The sequence below is a fragment of the Thalassophryne amazonica genome, chromosome 13 (genome assembly GCF_902500255.1).
Source record: "Thalassophryne amazonica chromosome 13, fThaAma1.1, whole genome shotgun sequence".
Lineage (NCBI taxonomy): Eukaryota > Metazoa > Chordata > Actinopteri > Batrachoidiformes > Batrachoididae > Thalassophryne > Thalassophryne amazonica.
The window spans coordinates 99323917-99346615 of record NC_047115.1 but is presented as its reverse complement, the minus strand read 5'-3'; the positions used below and the strand labels follow the sequence as shown (position 1 = coordinate 99346615).

The 22699-nt window shown below is 45.3% G+C and overlaps 1 protein-coding gene and 1 long non-coding RNA gene across 2 annotated transcripts in view; both read left to right on the top strand.

Annotated features, from left to right (window-relative positions):
- The window catches only part of vps8 (VPS8 subunit of CORVET complex), a 371669-nt gene that overhangs the window by 252294 nt on the left and 96676 nt on the right, over positions 1-22699 (top strand). The gene's annotated exons all lie outside the window — the stretch shown is intronic.
- On the top strand, positions 7085-21907 carry LOC117523123. Its single transcript, XR_004564427.1, has 5 exons — positions 7085-7112; positions 7218-7362; positions 11157-11165; positions 14609-14615; positions 21896-21907. It is a non-coding gene; the product is annotated as an uncharacterized LOC117523123 (long non-coding RNA).

Below are 22699 nucleotides of genomic sequence, written 5' to 3'. Positions count from 1 at the left end.
AAGTGATGGCTTTTTAAGTAATGGTTTAATTACTGCCACCTTAAAAGCCTGTGGTACATAGCCAACTAAGAAAGATAGATTGATCATATTTAAGATCGAAGCATTAAATAATGGTAGGGCTTCCTTGAGCAGCCTGGTAGGAATGGGGTCTAATAAACATGTTGATGGTTTGGATGAAGTAACTAATGAAAATAACTCAGACAGAACAATCGGAGAGAAAGAGTCTAACCAAATACCGGCATCACTGAAAGCAGCCAAAGATAACGATACGTCTTTTGGATAGTTATGAGTAATTTTTTCTCTAATAGTTAAAATTTTGTTAGCAAAGAAAGTTATGAAGTCATTACTAGTTAAAGTTAATGGAATACTCAGCTCAATAGAGCTCTGACTCTTTGTCAGCCTGGCTACAGTGCTGAAAAGAAACCTGGGGTTGTTCTTATTTTCTTCAATTAGTGATGAGTAGAAAGATGTCCTAGCTTTACGGAGGGCTTTTTTATAGAGCAACAGACTCTTTTTCCAGGCTAAGTGAAGATCTTCTAAATTAGTGAGACGCCATTTCCTCTCCAACTTACGGGTTATCTGCTTTAAGCTACGAGTTTGTGAGTTATACCACGGAGTCAGACACTTCTGATTTAAAGCTCTCTTTTTCAGAGGAGCTACAGCATCCAAAGTTGTCTTCAATGAGGATGTAAAACTATTGACGAGATACTCTATCTCCCTTACAGAGTTTAGGTAGCTACTCTGCACTGTGTTGGTATATGGCATTAGAGAACATAAAGAAGGAATCATATCCTTAAACCTAGTTACAGCGCTTTCTGAAAGACTTCTAGTGTAATGAAACTTATTCCCCACTGCTGGGTAGTCCATCAGAGTAAATGTAAATGTTCTTAAGAAATGATCAGACAGAAGGGACTTTTCAGGGAATACTGTTAAGTCTTCTATTTCCATACCATAAGTCAGAACAAGATCTAAGATATGATTAAAGTGGTGGGTGGACTCATTTACTTTTGAGCAAAGCCAATAGAGTCTAATAATAGATTAAATGCAGTGTTGAGGCTGTCATTCTCAGCATCTGTGTGGATGTTAAAATCGCCCACTATAATTATCTTATCTGAGCTAAGCACTAAGTCAGACAAAAGGTCTGAAAATTCACAGAGAAACTCACAGTAACGACCAGGTGGATGATAGATAATAACAAATAAACTGGTTTTTGGGACTTCCAATTTGGATGGACAAGACTAAGAGACAAGCTTTCAAATGAATTAAAGCTCTGTCTGGGTTTTTGATTAATTAATAAGCTGGAATGGAAGATTGCTGCTAATCCTCCGACCCGGCCCGTGCTACGAGCATTCTGACAGTTAGTGTGACTCAGGGGTGTTGACTCATTTAAACTAACATACTCATCCTGCTGTAACCAGGTTTCTGTTAGGCAGAATAAATCAATATGTTGATCAATTATTATATCATTTACCAACAGGGACTTAGAAGAGAGAGACCTAATGTTTAATAGACCACATTTAACTGTTTTAGTCTGTGGTGCAGTTGAAGGTGCTATATTATTTTTTCTTTTTGAATTTTTATGCTTAAATAGATTTTTGCTGGTTATTGGTGGTCTGGGAGCAGGCACCGTCTCTACGGGGATGGGGTAATGAGGGGATGGCAGGGGGAGAGAAGCTGCAGAGAGTTGTGTAAGACTACAACTCTGCTTCCTGGTCCCAACCTGGATAGTCACGGTTTGGAGGATTTAAGAAAATTGGCCAGATTTCTAGAAATGAGAGCTGCTCCATCCAAAGTGGGATGGATGCCGTCTCTCCTAACAAGACCAGGTTTTCCCCAGAAGCTTTGCCAATTATCTATGAAGCCCACCTCATTTTTTGGACACCACTCAGACAGCCAGCAATTCAAGGAGAACATGCGGCTAAACATATCACTCCCGGTCTGATTGGGGAGGGGCCCAGAGAAAACTACAGAGTCCGACATTGTTTTTGCAAAGTTACACACCGATTTAATGTTAATTTTAGTGACCTCCGATTGGCGTAACCGGGTATCATTACTGCCGACGTGAATTACAATCTTACCAAATTTACGCTTAGCCTTAGCCAGCAGTTTCAAATTCCTTCAATGTCGCCTGCTCTGGCCCCGGAAGACAATTGACTATGGTTGCTGGTGTCGCTAACTTCACATTTCTCAAAACAGAGTCGCCAATAACCAGAGTTTGATCCTCGGCGGGTGTGTCGTCGAGTGGGGAAAAACGGTTAGAGATGTGAACGGGTTGGCGGTGTACACGGGGCTTCTGTTTAGGGCTACGCTTCCTCCTCACAGTCACCCAATCAGCCTGCTTTCCCAGCTGCTCGGGATCTGCCAGGGGGGAACTAACGGCGGCTAAGCTACCTTGGTCCGCACCGACTACAGGGTCCTGGCTAGCTGTAGAATTTTCCACGGTGCGGAGCCGAGTCTTCAATTCGCCCAGCCTGGCCTCCAAAGCTACGAATAAGCTACACTTATTACAAGTACCGTTACTGCTAAAGGAGGCCGAGGAATAACTAAACATTTCACACCCAGAGCAGAAAAGTGCGGGAGAGACAGGAGAAGCCGCCATGCTAAATCGGCTAAGAGCTAGTAGCTACGCTAACCTAGCGGATTCCTAAAACACGCAAAGTGAATAATGTGTAAATAATTTAGAGGTGATTCAGCAGAAGGAGTGCTTTAGTTAAGGCACGTAAAGATTACACTGGGAAACAAATCGTAATCTAGATAACTAGATCAATCTAACTGCGCAGATTAAACAGCTAACAGATACAGAAAAACACCGCTGTGCTCCGGAACAGGAAGTGATACAATACCGCAGTGAGAGCCAACCACCAGTAGAGGCAAGCAAGCAAAGGTGCAGCTCTCCACAATTTCACTGATACTTACTGGACTGGTAAGCATTGAAAGCCGAGATAGACATGTCCAAACCTGTCCTCTGACACGCCGAAACGGAGGTGTTCCTTTGTCTCACTTCCAAAGTGAATCGGTCGTGACGCGTGAAGCCTCCGCGCGGCTTTCCATGACAAAATCTCTTGTTAAAAGTGAAATCTGCCGGAAATGGCTGATGTCCAGCTCTTGTGATAACCAGAGAGAGCACACGACGGTCTCGTATCCACAGAGCCATCAGCTCAGAAATGGTCCGGTGGCTTGTGCCGTGTCGTCGCAGCTCGGAGCGCGGCGCGCTGAGCGTCCTTAAAGGGGTCCTTAAAGCTGTACTACCAGACCTTATTCTCTGTGAAGCCCGTAAAATTTTCACTGAAAGCCAGATACATTTTTCGAATAGTTTCCAAGTGCCAGTCTGTAACAGCTTCTGAAAAAATTCTGATGGAAAAAAACCCCAAATCATTCTGCCATTTCCAGACAATGAAAATCTGACGACGGGGCGGGACCACTCCTTCCACAAGGCGTGCTCACAGGCGAATGACGTCACCGACAGGCATGGAAAAACTCACGCATGCGCACAAGGGTTCAAGCTTGTCTGACGTGAAAACATATGAATCAAATCCATATAGTTTAAAAAAATAATAAAAAGGTACGATACTTTATGGACAGACCTTGTATGTGAGAACATTATTGAAATGTTTAAAATAAAATTCCTCAAAGAAAGATGGGAAGAAATTTAATATTTCAGAATATATATGAGTGCAAAATATCACTAAACGATTCAAGGAATCTGAAGGAATTTCAAGTGTGTAAACAGTAAGGGCTCACCCGTGATCTCCAATCCCTCACGCAGCACTGTATCAAGAACAGTCATTCATCAATAGCTGATATAACCACATGGGCACAAGATTACTTTGGGAAACCTTTGTCACTCACTACAATACAGAGTTACACTCAAAAATCTCACTTTAAACTATACTGTGCAAAAAAGAAGCCTTATGCTAACCTTGTCCAGGAGACAACTTCTACAGGCTCTGAGGTGTCTGGGTTGGACCATCACACAGTGGAAATGTGTTGAGGTTGAGAAATCAGTATTCCAGATCGTTTTTTTAAAGAAATAGATGCTGTGTGCTTTGGATCAAAGACAAACGAACCATCCAGACATTTAGAGCCCTTGGATTAGCTGGGTCCGCTGTTGAGGTTCTTTGTCTTCCATCTATTCATTCTGACCATTTTCTTGTTAAATTTGTAATTTCCAGTGGTGGATTTAGCTAACCAAAAAGTTAGCTTCGCTAACCATTAATCCGATAACTGAAAAGTTATCTTTTATGACGATAAACCGATAAACTGCTAAAAAAAATGTATCTTTATTCCAGATAACGATAACTTTTAGTATTGATTTGGACGCAGCCACATCAGATTACACTGTCGGCTTCTGATAAACCAGTTTCACTTTCACTTTTCACTGCTGGGTAAATTCAAGGATCACAAATGCATAAGAACGCACGAAAAATGAATGAATAAAACATAAAACCCAAACACTGTCATCATCTTTCAAAAGCAGTAAAACACAGTATTAGAAGTCACAGTTTATCTCAGTATTAGATACACAAACTAAAAGCTGCTGCTTTTTTCACACGCTTTGAACCCTGCGGCTTAAACAACCAAAATAGTCCATTAATGTATTGATTGGCAGAGTAAAAGACACGTTAGTAAATATAAGTTCTTACCTGTTAGTTTCAGTGGGATTCATCTGAATAAATAAAGCGTCTTTTTAAATCCAAAACAGTGTGTAAACAGTGAAGAGAAGTCGTTGAAGCTGCGCCGTTAGAGCTCCTCGTCCCCACCGAGTCTTGGTGATTAAATTATACCATCAGCCACAAAGAAATAAAATAAAATAATGTTAAAAGTAGTCCATTTTGTTTGTGTTGAGTGGATGGTAACAGTGTAAAATCCAAAATGAACCTGAACTACACTACCCACAATGTCCCCTGCGTAGACCAGCCAAACACGTCTTACGCTTAATGATGACGTCATCAGCAAGCGACAGCCAGTCTGCCACAAAGACACAACAGATGGCCTAAAATGTTTGATTTATGGTTTACAAATGTTTTTGGCTGTTAAACTTTACCAGCAAAAAAATGTTATCGGACTGAAAGTTATCTGAACTAAATTTATCGGAAGGAAAATTGGTCCAATGATGGTTTTAAACTTATCTGTAAAGATAATCCGCTAGCAAAACATTATCTTTGATAATTATCTGTTATTGGATTAGCTGAACTGTGCCCACCACTGGTAATTTCACACTCGTCCAGCGGTTTGAGGAAACATTTAATCTCTTCGGCTCCCGTTGCTGGACCCGTGGCGGCCCTTGGACAGACTTCTGATAGTTGATGATGGTTCTGTGGATTGTGTCGTGTGGTGTGCTGGGCTTCATCACAGTCAAGAAGTGGTCTTTGTTCTGTCCTTGCCCAGTCGGGACAGTGTTAGGATGGTCCATTTTCATTTGTGTGTAGTGATGTGGACCATCCCGTCTCTGGCAGATGTGGAAACCTTCATCCGCTGCCTTTCTGTTGTCCTGTTGATTTTCTGGATGACCATCCTGAGATTGTGAAATGTCTGCGGGTATGTAGGATGCAGTTTTGATGAAAACTGTCCCGCGCTATCAGTCCATCAGAGCAGAAACAGCTTTCAAACTCACTGCAGCATATTTGAGGTCCACAGACCCACTTTGACTAATGTCCTGTAATACGAGGTCTGTCAATAAAGTATCGTACCTTTTTATTTTTTTCAAAACTATATGGATTTCATTCATATGTTTTTACGTCAGACAAGCTTGAACCCTCGTGCGCATGCGTGAGTTTTTCCACAACCTGTCGGTGATGTCATTCGCCTGTGAGCACGCCTTGTGGAAGGAGTGGTCCCGCCCCCTCATCGGATTTTCATTGTCAGCAAACAGCTGAGCTACTGCCGCTTTGTTCCATGAAATTTTTTTCAGGAGCTCTGCCAGACAACCAGCTGGAAACCATTTCAAAGATTTGGTTGTTTTTCGGGTGAAAATGTTACGGGCTTCACAGAGATTATAGGACTGTCAGCCGTTTTCCGGCAGATTTCACTTTTAACGAGATTTGTCATGGAAAGCTTCGCGGAGGCTTCGTGCGTAACGACCGATTCGCTGTTTGAACAAGGCAAAGGAACACCTCCGTTTCGGCGTGTCAAAGGACAATTTAGGACATGCCCAGCTCTCCACAATTTCTCTGATACTTACTGGACTGGTAAGCATTGAAAGCCGATGATAGGCATGTCCCAACTTGTCCCATGACACGCTGAAATGGAGGTGTTCCTTTGTCTTGCTCAAACAGTGAATCGTCGTTACGCACGAAGCCTCCGCGAGGCTTTCCATGACAAAATCTCTTTAAAAGTGAAATCTGACGGAAAATGGCTGATGTCCAGCTCTTGTGATAACCAGAGAAAGTGCACCCCCACACGATGGTCTCGTATCCACAGAGCCATCAGCTTAGAAATGATCTGGCGTTTTTCTGCCTCGTCAATCGCAGCTCGGAGCGCGGCGCGCCGAGCGTCCTTAAAGCCGTTCTTGAAGCCGTCCTTAAAGCTGTAGTAACACTCCTTATTCTCTGTGAAGCCTGTAAAATTTTCACCGAAAGCCAGATAAATTTTTCAAATGGTTCCAGGTGCCACTCTCTAACAGCTTCTGAAAAAATTCTGATGGAAAAAAAGTCCGAATCATTCCGCCATTTCCAGGACAGTGAAAATCTGACGAGGGGGTGGGACCACTCCTTCCACAAGGCGTGATCACAGGCGAATGACGTCACCGACAGGCGTGGAAAAACTCACGCATGCGCACGAGGGTTTCAAGCTTGTCTGACGTAAAAAACATATGAATGAAATCCATATAGTTTTTGAAAAAAATAAAGGTACGATACCTTTATTGACAGACCTCGTAAGTCCGCTTTACGAGGCATTGGGACATTTCTCCTGTTTTATGGTCAAGTGCTTTTTCTCGTTTCTACAAGTTTGTGTCCCAGCTTGACCTGTAAGTAGTTTCTGAGTTTGTATCTTCAGCCTGCCCTGTTCAGAGGACGGACAACGCCCGGGTCGAGGTCAACACCTCTCTTTTTCTTTCTTTCTGCAGGATGACTACCTACGTTTCAGTTTCTCGGTTTTCTTCTGGAACCAAAGTAATGCGCTTTACTCAAATAATCACATCTTTGCTGTTTTTGGGACTCGTTTATTTCTGCTCACTGTAACCGTGTCCTTCTCCTGTTCTCGATCCTGTCCTTTAGGGAAGGACACCTCTCAGGGACTGTGTTACCTAAAGAACGCGACCTCCATGAGCACTTGCTGGAGTTGCTGTGCCGCTTTGCTCCCCAGCAGCTCCTGGGCTTCCTGCAGACCTCTCAGAAATACAGACTGGAGACGGCCATACAGGTACTGGAGCCTTGGTGTTTGTGAACCCCTTTGTCCTTGCACTTAGACTCAGTCCATCCAGCTGTGCAGTGGGTACTGGCTTTCGCTGGTGAAAATGACCTCCAGGGGGAGCTATAGACTCTCATCGACTTCATGTGCAGAATTCCAGTGGACCTATCAATCAATCAATCAACTTTTTTCTTGTATAGCGCCAAATCACAACAAACAGTTGCCCCAAGGCGCTCCACATTGCAAGGCAAGGCCATACAATAATTATGAAACACAGTCTACGTCTAAAGCAACATAACCAAGGGATGGTCCAGGGTCACCCCGATCCAGCCCTAACTATAAGCCTTAGCGAAAAGGAAAGTTTTAAGCCTATCTTAAAAGTAGAGAGGTGTCTGTCTCCCTGATCTGAATTGGGAGCTGGTTCCACAGGAGAGGAGCCTGAAAGCTGAAGGCTCTGCCTCCCATTCTACTCTTACAAACCCTAGGAACTACAAGTAAGCCCGCAGTCTGAGAGCGAAGCGCTCTATTGGGGTGATATGGTACTATGAGGTCCCTAAGATAAGATGGGACCTGATTATTCAAAACCTTATAAGTAAGAAGAAGAATTTTAAATCTATTCTAGCATTAACAGGAAGCCAATGAAGGGAGGCCAACACGGGTGAGATATGCTCTCTCCTGCTATTCCCCGTCAGTACTCTAGCTGCAGCATTCTGAACCAACTGAAGGCTTTTTAGGGAACTTTTAGGACAACCTGATAATAATGAATTACAATAGTCCAGCCTAGAGGAAATAATGCATGAATTAGTTTTTCAGCACCTAGTTTTTCACCTATAAGCCCCTTACTTCTTCTTGTGGATGGACAGCAGAGAGTTGACACATTGTAGCTGAAAGAAAGTCAGCTGTTCATAGTTCCAGTGAAACAGGAACCGGAGAGAGATAGGACTCAAACCTGATGACAGTGAAGTCTAAAGATGGGTATTGATAAGATTTTATCGATCCGATTCCGCTTATTGATCCAATTCCCTATCAATACCTCCTGTGAATTTTCTGGTACTAAAAGTCGGCTTTACAGGTTTTCTATGTCAACAACATTTATTGAGTCTTAAAGTAAATAAATATGAAATAGGTCACTGGATCCTTGATCTCTGGACATAAATAAGAAATAAAATCTGTAGTTTTCTCAGAAGTGTTCCTTTCAGGTATAATGGCATGAATGTCACTCCGTACCTCTGAGCTGAGCTCTTCAGCGGCTGCATGTCAGCATCAGTGTCATTCATAAAGAACGCAGGACATCACGTTTTGGGAGGTTTTAGTCTGTTGTAGCTAAATTGGCAATTGGAAGCTGTGGGACAGAATGGCGACGATTCTCGTTTCTTACCAACAACAAGACCAACACAACACCACACAACAGTCCCAGGTTAGTGACTTTAATCCACACAAAGTGACTCACGATGATATCTTTAAATGGCTTTGAGGGGGGTTAGAAGTGGACTTCCTGCTTCTGAAAAGCAGCGAAGCGTGAACCAACGAAGCAGCAGGTCAGATCACTGCTTTGTTGCTTCAAGCTTCAAGAACAGCTGCTGCAGAAGCGGTTGATTACAGACCTGCTACCGAGTCTGTAATCAACGTCGAGAATGATAATTTTCCCGACAAACACCCTCAAAACAACGGTCACTCTGAAGGACCGATAAGGGAATCGTTAAGCAAAAAGCTCTTGATGTTGGTGGATTGAATCATTTCTTAATGATTCTCAAAAAGAACCAGTTCTTGATGCTCAACCCTACTGAAGACCATATTTTCTTTTGTTGACTCGGCTTCACTCAGTGTTCAGGCTTCTGTGCCCATGTCAAGCACTCTGACTCTTAAAGAAACTGACAGATGACACTCACAAAACCCATCCGCCGTTTAAAGTGTCTAAATACTTGCACCCTGAGGTCTCACTGTGTGGAGCTGAACTTGCTCCAAATGTATTTGTGTGACGTGCTTTAAACCGTGTGCTATAGATCATCGTGATAAGGCATCATTTGGGTTTTCCACTACTCTTGAGTTTGCAGTTTGAGGTCCACCTGCTGCTGATATTACCCTCAGAGCTTCAGCATCAAGTCTTAATGGTCCCTGACACAGGGACGCACAGTGCGCCGTCAGTGGTCACGAACACCTTAGACCCTGTCTTACAGCCGGGACGAAGCACTGCGACGCGCACATGTTCTTGGTAGTTTCCAACCAACGCAGTCGTCGTTTTCATGTCCAGAGAACACAGTGTTTAAATAGCAAATAGCGGCGACACGGTGGTTTAGTGGTTAACACTGATACCTCACAAATCCGACACTAGACAGGCTGTGGAGCAGCACAGGTAACGCACGACAACAGTGCTAAATAAAATAAAAATCCACTAGACAGGCTGTGGAGCAGCACAGGTAACGCACAACAACAGTGCAAAAATAAATAAAATAAAAAAAAAAAATCCACTGGACAGGTGTGGAGCAGCACAGGCAACGCACGACAACAGCGCTAAAACAAAGAAAAATCCACTAGACAGGCTGTGGAGCAGCACAGGAAACGCACAACAACAGCGCTAAAACAAAATAAAAATCCACTAGACAGGCTGTGGAGCAGCACAGGTAACGCACGACAACAGTGCTAAAACAAAATAAAAATCCACTAGACAGGCTGTGGAGCAGCACAGGTAACGCACAAACAGCGCTAAAAAAAATAGAAATCCAAGACAGGCTGTGGAGCAGCACAGGTAACGCACAACAACAGTGCTAAAACAAAATAAAATCCACTAGACAGGCTGTGGAGCAGCACAGGTAACGCACAACAACAGCGCTAAAACAAAATAAAAATCCACTAGACAGGCTGTGGAGCAGCACAGGTAACGCACAACAACAGTGCTAAAACAAAAAAAATCCACTAGACAGGCTGTGGAGCAGCACAGGTAACGCAAACAACAGTGCTAAAACAAAATGATGGACATTTAACTTCCTGGTAAGTTTCGGGTATGTTCTGGCTCACTCATCCTGTTCGTCTCTTGATGGTAACTCTCTGTTGTGATTATCTAAAACAGACACAGACAATGGCAATGCTTGTTGTCCATGAGGAGGAGTCAGACCGTGGCTGTGCACTTCTCAACTTTTGTCAAGTGGCATGATGACAACCTTCTGATGTCGATGTGTTGAAAACCCATGGTTAATTTCAGGAAACACGAGGCTGATACCCTCAGCCGGCATCCATGGACAGGAGGCTGAAACAGTGGACTCATTAGTCTGACTCACATCTAAACTTTGAGTAACCATGAACGAACACAGAGGGCTAATTTGTTGTAGAAGATTAATTCTTTAAGGGCTCTAAATCTGTTTTGAGTCCAGTCTATCTGTCTTTGACTGTGATGTAATTGGTTGACTGCGAAGGACAGAAACTATCTTGATTGATATTGTTCAGTTCTGCTTCAAAAACAGAACATTGAACTCACTCTGGGACAGATGTGTCCTCCGTAGGGCTAAATGTGCGTCAATCACAATCATGTCCTGTCCAGTGATTTTTTTATTTTTTATTTTATTGACACCATCAGGACTCACAGAAACTCAAGGGTCCCTTACATAAGACAGTGTCCTTTGAGAGTCTGTTGTGGTCAAAAAATTGCCAGGACCAAGGGATGCAAAAACACATTTCTGTGTACATAAGTACTCTAGTGTCCTTGTGCATGTTTCAACATTGTAAAGACAACATTTCTTGGAGATCTCTGGTGTCACCAAGTGTCCTATAATTCAGTTTATTTCAGTTTATTTTCATTTATATAGCGCCAGATCACACAAGTAAGGTCTAACCTTACCAACCCCACAGCAAGCACACAGGCGACAGTGGTAAGAAAAACTCCTCTGATGATATTCATGGACTGCATTTATAAAGCGCTTTTCCATCTGCATCAGACGCTCAAAGCGCTTTACACATCAATACCTCACATTCACCCCGATGTCAGCCTGCTGCCATGCAAGGGGCTCCTACACACTGGGAGAAACTAGGGGATTAAAGCCCAGGTTAACATAGCGATTTTGTCCGCGAGTAGTACGTAGACCAAAGTTCGCCGTAGTTCCGGCTGTTTTCGCAGTGGAAAGGGGCGGAGCACGCGCAGCGGGGCTCCTCCGCTCTTTCCCCCAAAAAACTCTGTCCATAATTGTGTTTGGAAACCGGTTACCATTTGTTTATTATACATCTGTGTAATTAATTAATAAATATTCTCTACAGACGATTCGCTCGCGCGCACGTAAAAAAAGAAAGAAAAAAAAACTCCGCTCCCTGCTGCTGCTGTTTGCAGCGGGGGTCTTCCTCGCTCTTTCCCCCAAAAAACTCTGTCATAATTGTGTTTAGAAGCCAGTCACCATTTGCTTTATTATACAGCTGTGTAGCTAATAAGCAAAATAATCTCCAGGACGATTCGCAGCGCGCGCGCACGTAAAATAAAAATAAACTCCTCCACGCTGCTGTGGTGCTGCTGCTCGCTCCAAAAACTCTGTCATGATTGTAAAATAAAGGACAAAAGAGACTTAAGTGCTGCTCACAGGCTGCTACCAGATACAGGACATGTTCACATCTTCAAAACTCCAGACATCTCCACGTCACGACATATTCAGTCCCTGATTGGTCATCGCGGCGCGACGAGAATTGCGGCACTACAGGAAACGGCAGGATGAAACGCGATTAAACAGTATCAAACGCCGTTGTTCGCGTTGTCGCTGTCGTCACGGGAGGTCTCCGGGAGCGCTCCCGGACTTATTCGACATGTTGAATCATTTTTCGACGATTCCCAGTAAAGTCTGAACTAAGCCACGCCCCCTAGTGCCGACGTTAACAACGGTGTGTGATCCTTAAGACGGCCAAAAACTCTTCCGGGATGCTTCCCGGAGCTCTTACCGTCTGTGTGTAAACGGGGCTTAAGAACCTTTCCCGAGGGCCCTTAGCATCCTCTGGTCTCAAGCTCAATGCTTAACCACTAGACCATCACCTCCCCTATTGTAGAGGTGATGTTCTGCTTGAGGAAGAAATCTCAAGCAGACCAGACTCAAAGGGGTGACCCTCTGCTTGGCCATGCTACCAACACAATTGACAATACAGGAAATTATACAGGAAATTTTGAGAGATGTTTGGAGTCCATGCTGGTGCACAAGACAGGAGGCCTGCATATGAAAAGACCCACTCCCATCTCTGGATGGAGCCGCACCTTAAACAGACAAAAAAACAGAATCAGGTGGCAGAAGAACAACAAATACAGTGTAATTTGTCAGTATTTAGCAACAAGAAAAAAACAGAATACTAAGGTGATCGCCGGCCACTAGCCCTAAGCTTCACTAAAAGACCCAGACTTATATAAGTTGAGCCTGTGGCACGCTCCGTTTAATAGAATGAATTAAAAGAGTAAAAAGCGTAAACACTATACCAGTATGCTAGTCATACGAAAGGGAAAATAAGTGCGTCTCAAGTCTGGACTTGAAAGTCTCTACAGAATGTGACTGTTTTATTGATGTAGGGAGATCATTCCACAGAACAGGCATGATAGAGAAAGCTCTGTGACCCGCAGACTTCTTATTCACCCTAGGGGCACAAAGTAGTCCTGCATCGCGAGAACACAGAGCCCGGGCCGGTACGTAGGGTTTAAGTAGGGAGGTGCTTAGTCAGCTAAGTAGGGAGGTGCCAGTCTGTGAACAATTTTATAGGCTAGTAGCAGAATCTTAAAATCTCATCTCACAGGACAGGAAGCCAGTGAAGAGACGCCAAAGTGGGGTGTAATGTGATCAAAACTAATAAAACGTGCAGATTCTCTCCACATGCAAAACATTTTGTGATGACACTTCCAGGGCTCCATAAAAATGCCTGTTTTTACAAATAAAAATGGAAGACGAGGTCTGTTAGAAAACTATCCGACTTTTATTTTTTTTAAAACTATATGCATTTGAATCATGTGCAATTGCATCAGCCAAGCTTGAACCTTCGTACGCATGCGTGAGTTTTTTCACGCCTGTCGGTTGCGTCATTCGCCTGTGGGCAGGCTTGAGTGTGCACTGGTCCACCCCCTCGTCAGATTTTCATTGTCAGGGAAATGGCTGATCGATTGGCAGCGCTGAGTCAATTTCTCCAGAAACTTTTCCAGGATACTCTGGGCGTCACACAGATTAAGGAGTGTTACAACCGGATTAAAGACGGCCCACAGCAGCGGAGGGCGCTCCGCGCGGCCATCGACAGGCTGAAACGACCAGATCATTTCCAAAGTGAAGGCTGTGTTGATCCGGGACGTGGTCTGACTACCAGAGAAATTGCAGAAGAGTTGGACATCAGCACTTTTGCGGCAAAGTCCACTGTTACAGGAGATTTTGTAATGAAAGACGTGCGGAGAATTTGCGCGTTGGGACGGAGCTGCAATGGCGCGTAACAAAAAGCATGTCCGTGTTGGAAGTCTCACAGGACAAGTTGTGACATGCCCAGCTGTTACACAATTTCTTGGATACTCACTCGACTGAAAAGCCACCGAAAGCCGTCTGAATCTTCCGAATGGTTTCCAAAGGTGGCAGTAATTAAACCATTACTTAAAAAGCCATCACTTGACCCAGCTCTCTTAGCTAATTATAGGCCAATCTCCAACCTTCCTTTTCTCTCAAAAATTCTTGAAAGGGTAGTTGTAAAACAGTTAACTGATCATCTGCAGAGGAATGGTCTATTTGAAGAGTTTCAGTCAGGTTTTAGAATTCATCATAGTACAGAAACAGCATTAGTGAAGGTTACAGATGTTCTTATTGCCTCGGACAGTGGACTCATCTCTGTGCTTGTTTGTTAGACCTCAGTGCTGCTTTGATACTGTTGACCATAAAACTTATTACAGAGATTAGAGCATGCCATAGGTATTAAAGGCACTGCGCTGCGGTGGTTTGAATCATATTGTCTAATAGATTACAATTTGTTCATGTAAATGGGGAATCTTCTTCACAGACTAAAGTTAATTATGGAGTTCCACAAGGTTCTGTGCTAGGACCAATTTTATTCACTTTATACATGCTTCCCTTAGGCAGTATTATTAGACGGTATTGCTTAAATTTTCATTGTTACGCAGATGATACCCAGCTTTATCTATCCATGAAGCCAGAGGACACACACCAATTAGCTAAACTGCAGGATTGTCTTACAGACATAAAGACATGGATGACCTCTAATTTCCTGCTTTTAAACTCAGATAAAACTGAAGTTATTGTACTTGGCCCACAAATCTTAGAAACATGGTGTCTAACCAGATCCTTACTCTGGATGGCATTACCCTGACCTCTAGTAATACTGTGAGAAATCTTGGAGTCATTTTTGATCAGGATAGTCATTCAAAGCGCATATTAAACAAATATGTAGGACTGCTTTTTTGCATTTACGCAATATCTCTAAAATCAGAAAGGTCTTGTCTCAGAGTGATGCTGAAAAACTAATTCATGCATTTATTTCCTCTAGGTGGACTATTGTAATTCATTATTATCAGGTTGTCCTAAAAGTTCCCTAAAAAGCCTTCAGTTAATTCAAAATGCTGCAGCTAGAGTACTGACGGGACTAGAAGGAGAGAGCATATCTCACTCATATTGGCCTCTCTTCATTGGCTTCCTGTTAATTCTAGAATAGAATTTAAAATTCTTCTTCTTACTTATAAGGTTTTGAATAATCAGGTCCCATCTTATCTTAGGGACCTCGTAGTACCATATCACCCCAATAGAGCGCTTCGCTCTCAGACTGCAGGCTTACTTGTAGTTCCTAGGGTTTGTAAGAGTAGAATGGGAGGCAGAGCCTTCAGCTTTCAGGCTCCTCTCCTGTGGAACCAGCTCCCAATTCAGATCAGGGAGACAGACACCCTCTCTACTTTTAAGATTAGGCTTAAAACTTTCCTTTTTGCTAAAGCTTATAGTTAGGGCTGGATCAGGTGACCCGAACCATCCCTTAGTTATGCTGCTATACGTAGACTGCTGGGGGGTTCCCATGATGCACTGTTTCTTTCTCTTTTGCTCTGTATGCACCACTCTGCATTTAATCATTAGTGATCGATCTCTGCTCCCCTCCACAGCGTGTCTTTTTCCTGGTTCTCCTCAGCCCCAACCAGTCCCAGCAGAAGACTGCCCCTCCCTGAGCCTGGTTCTGCTGGAGGTTTCTTCCTGTTAAAGGGAGTTTTTTCCTTCCACTGTAGCCAAGTGCTTGCTCACAGGGGGTCGTTTTTGACCGTTGGGGTTTTACATAATTATTGTATGGCCTTGCCTTACAATATAAGCGCCTTGGGGCAACTGTTGTTGTGATTTGGCGCTATATAAAAAAATTGATTGATTGATTGATTGGCTGTCTCACACAGTTTCTGAAAAAATTTTCATGGAGCAAAGCGGCAGTCGCTCAGCCATTTCCCTGACAATGAAAATCCGACGAGGGGGCTGGACCAGTGCTCACTCAAAGCCTGCCCACAGGCAATGACGCACCCGACAGGCGTGAACAACTCATGCATACGCACGAAGGTTCAAGCTTGGCTGATGCAATCACACGTGATTCAAATCCATATAGTTTTTTAAAAAAATAAGAAGGTCGGATAGTTTTCTAACAGACCTCGTATTTTACAAAAGCACATTTATCTGTAAACCCAACACGTCACATTAATGTGTTGGTTTACATAAGAATGACTGAACCAATCAGTGTTTAGCAGAGGCACTTTTACCCAGAATCCTTTGTGATCTGTCTGTGTTTGTTACAAAACCTCAGAATTAGTGCATATTCAACATTAAAAGATATATGTTATATTTTAACTTTGTACAAATGACAGAATTGACATTAATAGAGTTATTCTATCAGTATTCACACAAAACCATAAGTCAGGATGCCTTTATTTTTCAAGACCTCCGCCTGACCGGAGCATTGTGATTGGTAGAGAGCTGGCTTTGTGGCTGCTCTCAGGGTGGTTCAGTGCTGTAGCCGTGTAGCTTCCAGAAGGGGGCAGCATGTTCAAACATAAAAGTGCTGACTCATTGTTTGGGTCTTTTGTCGCTTTTTATGCTTCCAAAAGCAATCGTGGTGTTTAAACTCAAATTCAGCTTGTTTGCAGTTGCAAATGTACCAGAGACAATACTGGAATTTATCGGTTATCGGTTATTTGTAATTTCCGATACATTTTTGGGTGGTTCATCGGTTTATCTTTATCAAAGATAACTTCTCAGTTATCTGATTATCTGTTATCGAAGTTAATTTTTTTGGTTATCTGTGCCCACCACTCGCTATTGTACAAATCACAGTGAGAACAACTGGTAAGGTATGATGTCACCATGCAAGGGCACTCCCAGTAATCCTAAAATGATTCTCCAGTCTATTGAGTAGAATATGATGATCCACAGTATCAAATGCAGCACGAAGATCTAACAGCACCAGAACCATAGTGGTGTCCAAATCCATTGCAGGCAGAAGATCATTCACCACTTTAGTGAGCCGTCTCTGTGGAATGATATTTTCTAAAAGCAGACTGCAGTGGCTCAGAAAAATTCTCAGTAAGGTGGTCCACAAGCTGCCGTGAAACCATTCCATTCCATTTTCTTCCGCTTCATCCGAGGTCGGTTGCAGGGGCAGCAGCTCAAGCAAAGCCTCCCAGGCCTCCTGACCCACAAACACCTGCCCCAGCTCCTCCGGTGGAGCCCCGAGGTGTTCCCAGGCCAGCTGCAAGAAGTAGTTCCTCCAGCTTGTCCTGGGTCTTCCCCGGGGCCTCCTCCCATTGGGACATGCTCAGAACACCTCTCCAGCGAGGCGTCCAGGGGCATCCGAAAAAAATGCCCGAGCCATCTAAGCTGGATCCTTTCGACGTGGAGGAGCAGCGGCTCGACTCCGAGGTCCTCCCGAGTGACCGAGCTGCTCACCCTATCTCTAAAGGAGCACCCGCCACCCTGCGGAGGAAACTCATCTCGCCTACTTGCACTCGTGATCTTGTTCTTTCGGTCATTAGCCAAATCTCATGACCATAGGTCAGGGTCAGAATGTAGATCGATTGGTAAGTTGAGAGCTTTGCACCCCCGCTCAGCTCTCTCTTCACCACGACGGTCCGATACAGCGACCGCATCACTGCAGACGCTGCACCGATCCATCTGTCAATCTCACGCTCCATCCGTCCCTCTCTCGTGGACAAGACCCCAAGATACTTAAACTCCTCCACTTGAGGCAAGGACACTCCACCGACCTGAAGAGGGCAAAGCACCTTTTTCCGGTCGAGAACCATGGCCTCGGATTTGGAGGTGCCGATTTTCATGCCGGACGTGTCACACTCGGCTGCAAACGCTCCAGTGCACACTGAAGGTCCTGATTTGACGAAGCCAACAGAACCACATTGTCCGTAAACAGCAGAGATGAGATTCTGTGGTTCCCAAGCCGGACCCCCTCTACACCATGACTGTGCCTAGAAATTCTGTCCATAAAGGTAATGAACAGAACCGGTGACAAAGGGCAGCCCTGGTGGAGGCCAATGTGCACTGGAAACAGGCTCGAATTACTACCGGCAGTGCAGACCAAGCTCCTGCTGCGGTTGTACAGGGACCGATAGCCTTCAGCAAGGACCTCGGACCCCGTACTTCCAGAGCACCCCCCACAGGGTGCCTCGAGGGACACGGTCGAATGCCTTCTCCGGATCCACAAAACACATGTGGACTGGTTGGGTGAACTCCCATGAACCCTCAAGCATGTTGTAGAGCTGGTCCAGTGTGCGACTAGGACGAAAATCACATTGCTCCTCCTGAATCCGAGGTTTGACTATCGGTCGAATTCTCCTGTCCAGTACTCTGGAATAGACCTTACCGGGGAGGCTGAGGAGTGTCATCCCTTGTAGTTGGAACACACCCCCGGTCCCCCTTCTTAAACAGAGGGACCACCACCCGGTCTGCTGATCCGAGGCACTGTCCCCAACTGCCACGCGATGTTGCAGAGACATGTCAACCAAGATAGTCCCACAACATCCAGAGACTTAAGGTACTCTGGATGGATTTCATCCGTTCAGGAGCCTTGCCACCGAGGAGCTCTGACCACCTGGGTGACTTCGGCCTGTGTAATGGATGAGTCCGCCTCTGAGTCCCCCGTCTCTGCCTCCTCTTCAGAAGACATGATGATGGGATTGAGGAGAGCCTCGAAGTATTCCTTCCACCGCCCGACAACATCCCCAGTCCGGGTCAACAGCTCCCCACCCACACCATAGTCAGTGTTGGTGGGGAGGCTTCCGCCTCCGGAGGCGTTGGACGGTTTGCCAGAATTTCTTCGAGGCCGACCGATAGTCCTCCACCATGGCCTCCTCGAACTCCTCCCAGACCTGAGTTTTTGCCTCTGCAACCGCACGGGCTGCAGCATGCTTGGCCTGCCGGTACCTGTCAGCTGCCTCCGGAGTCCCACCTGCCAACAAAGACAAGTAGGAGTTCTTCAGCTTCATGGCATCCCTTACTTCCTGCATCCACCACTGTGTTTGGAGATTGCCACCGCGACAGGCATCAGAGACCCCGCGACCACAGCTAAGAGCAGCCCCATCGACAATGGAGGTGAAGAACATGGTCCACTTGGACTCCATGTCTCCAACCCCTCAGGATCTGGGAGAAGCTCTCCCGGAGTTGGGAGTTGAAGACCTCGCTGACAGAGGGTTCCGCCATTTGTTCCCAGCAGACTCTCACGATACATTTGGGCCTGCTAGGTCTGACCGGCTTCCTCCCCTCCCAGCGAATCCAGCTCACCACCAGGTGGTGACCAGTCGACAGCTCAGCCCCTCTCTTCACCCGAGTGTCCAAGACACGTGGCCGAAGGTCAGATGATACAACTACAGAGTCGATCATTGAACTAGTGCCACATGCACTTATGGACACCTTGTGCTCGAACATGGTGTTCGTGATGGACAAAAGTGACTAGCACAGAAGTCCAACAACTGAACACCACTCGGGTTCAGATCGGGGAGGCCGTGCTTCCCGATCACCCCCCTCCAGGTCTCACTGTCGCCGCCCACGTGGGCGTTGAAATCCCCCAGGAGAACAATGGAGTCCCCAGTCAGAGCACTATCTAGTACCCGTCCCTGGGACTCCAAGGTGGTCGGGTACTCTGCACTGCCGCTCGGCCCGTAGGCCGAGACAAGAGTGATAGACCTGTCCCCGACCCGAGGCCTACAGACGCGACACTCTCGTTCACCGGGATGAACTCCACACATGGCACTGAGCTGGGGAGCAATAAGCAATGCTACCCCAGCCTGCCGCCTCTCCACGTAGACAACGCCATAAAAATGGAGCGCCTAGCCCCTCTCCATTATTTGGGTAACAGAGCACAAGCTGTGGCGTGTAGGTGAGCCTGACTATCTAGGTCACAATGTCCTATCTGAGTCAGTCCAGACAGTCACAAGTTGAGAAAAGAAGGCAGCAGCAAAAGGCGTTTCTTAATGGACGTTCACACAGCCAGACTTTACGTGTGTCCCGCTCCGTTGAAAAGAGCAGGTCTTCTGTCCCGCAGCCCTTCCTTTAATTATTACCTCCTGCTTCTATTGAAAGTCCAGTTTAGAAAATTGTTTCAGTTTGGATATGTAATCCTCCATTCTGAAAATAAAATAAATGAACGCTGCTCTTGTAGTTTGTTGTCACTTATTCTGCAGCTGAAGAGTTGTTGCAAGAAGAATCCTGGGATCACTAGTGCCCCCTAACATGAGGCAGGAGAACTGCGTGCCTCACCTTGTGCTTTTTTGCAGCTGTTTTCTGATCGCTCAGCACACTGAACACGTTACACACACATACAGCTGTTGACAAAAACACTGTACATTATGTACCTCAGCTAAACTATGGAATTTAAAGTTCATACAACCAAAGTGTTTGTCCATTTTAATGGAGACACACAGAGAGACAGTGAGACAGTCTGAGTGCACAGCATGTCAGCAGTTAGTCCAGTGATTGAACAATCCAAGGTGAGGCTCGGCTGGCTGGTGCCTCACCGCACATCTCTGCTCAGTATTTCAATCAATCAATTTTATTTATATAGCGCCAAATCACAACAAACAGTTGCCCCAAGGCGCTTTATATTGTAAGGCAAGGCCATACAATAATTACGTAAAAACCCCAACGGTCAAAACGACCCCCTGTGAGCAGCACTTGGCGACAGTGGGAAGGAAAAACTCCCTTTTAACAGGAAGAACCTCCAGCAGAACCAGGCTCAGGGAGGGGCAGTCTTCTGCTGGGGACTGGTTGGGGCTGAGGGAGAGAACCAGGAAAAAGACATGCTGTGGAGGGGAGCAGAGATCAATCACTAATAATTAATGCAGAGTGGTGCATACAGAGCAAAAGGAGAAAGAAACACTCAGTGCATCATGGGAACCCCCCAGCAGTCTAAGGTCTATAGCAGCATAACTAAGGGATGGTTCAGGGTCACCTGTTCATTACCTTTATTTGAACGAAAAATGGGAAAATTCAGCAATTTTGAATAAAAAATAATCTAAAACTGGTGAAGTTAAAAGGAAACTAACTTTGTAGTACAAATCACTGGATAAATATAACCATTTAATTTATTTTTTCATTTACATTTTTTTCTTTCCATGATGACAGGTGAGGCACAGCCTCCCCCCGCCTCCCCTGACCGCACGTCACTGTTATCGATTACCGGAAACAGCTGGTCAGGAAATAGCATTGTCAACTGGGCACACAGGCAAAGACGGAACCACATCAAAAGAGGCCAAAAGGCTTTTTTTTTTAATGTAATACACATAATGTAATACACATGGCGCGGATGTAGGACGTGGGACATGAAAGAGCATTAGCACATGATAAGCAGGAGTTCAGACATTAATATGCGTGGTAAAGCACATCGATCGTTTGCTTGAAGTGATCACTGTTATGTGAGCGCGGGACTCTTTGTCTGCTGGAGAGGAGCGAGTCAGCCTAGGCTGCTTATGGTGAATTGTGTCCAAAAGGTGGAGCATGTCTGCTACACATACCCCCAAATTCACCACCCTGAAAAGAATAAAAGTTATGGAGGAGTGTGTGCTCAGTGTTGGAGTTATGTCGGTCACAGAGTTCTTTTGTGCTTCGTCTCAGTATGTTGAAACGGGTTGTTGTCAGGAGGTTCTGGTGGTCACCATAAAAGTCACACATAAGAGATGGGGTGGCGGATGTTACTGGCCCAGCTCCCAAGAGCAGTCCCTCAGGGCCATACCAAAACTGCACCCGCCAGCTCCACGGCACGCTGTCAGAAGCACTTGACCATAAAAACTAGAGACACACCCACTATCCAGGCGGGAGGATGGGGCACTACCCAGAGGACACGCTTGACTGAACAGATAACAGCGAACAAACACTCTTACAACAAACCGAGGACAATATTACAACAAGAGACCTGCAGAGAGAAGTCCCTGAGTCCAGAGCCAAATATGCTGCTCAGACCTCAAAGCAGGCAGCGAACCTAATGATGCCTGTTGGCAACTGCTGGGTAGTTGAGAAGTGTGAGAAGTGAGGAAGCGCAACACATACCAGATGAAAGTGCACATGACGGGCCATAGGCAGGAGCCAAGAGAAGAGTGAAGGCTGAGGGCCGTATGCACAGCAGAGTGACACCAGTCCAGTGGAGGAGACGGGACGCAACCCAGACATCACACTCACAGTGGCACCACTTCCACCGCAGAACTCCCTCCTGAATGTAGAACCAGAGGGCTGTGATCAGACACGATGTTCTGAGGGAGCCTGTGCAGGCAGAACACGGTCTACCACTTATAAATAGACAGAACGAAATCTGTCACGTTTGTGTGGAAGTGAGCAATGTGCCTCAAGGAGAAGAAGGTTTTTTGGTTGAGTTTCTTGCTTAAAGAAAATTAGAAGCTCATTTGCACTTGTCAGTCTGACTCATCAGCCTTTGGTTCCTGGACATCCATCTCCACTGACTACGTTACCCAGTGGTCAGAGGTGCTGTTATTATTGTTGTTAAACCAGCTATCCTTCCTTCTGTGTTTCCCTCTTTTGTTGGCTTCGTCTCACCCTCCAGCTACCAGATCTGTGAATTTCTGTATGAGAAGAAACTCAGTATGACAAGATCATTGACTGCTACCTGAGAGACCCCGTCAGAAAAGTAACGTATCTGCACATTCCAGAGACAGGAACACAAAACAGACCTTCCTTATCCTGGAACCTCACTGATTTGAACACATGCTGTTTTCTGTTGTGGCTTTTGTGTCAGGGGGAGATCTTCAGCTACATACACAATCTGCTGTCCATGCCGGGCTACAGCGCAGAGGAGAAGCAAGCTGTCCAAGACAAAGCGCTGCAGAACATGCAGGTTAGTGCTCATCCAGCGCAAAACACAAAACACAGCATACGGCGCT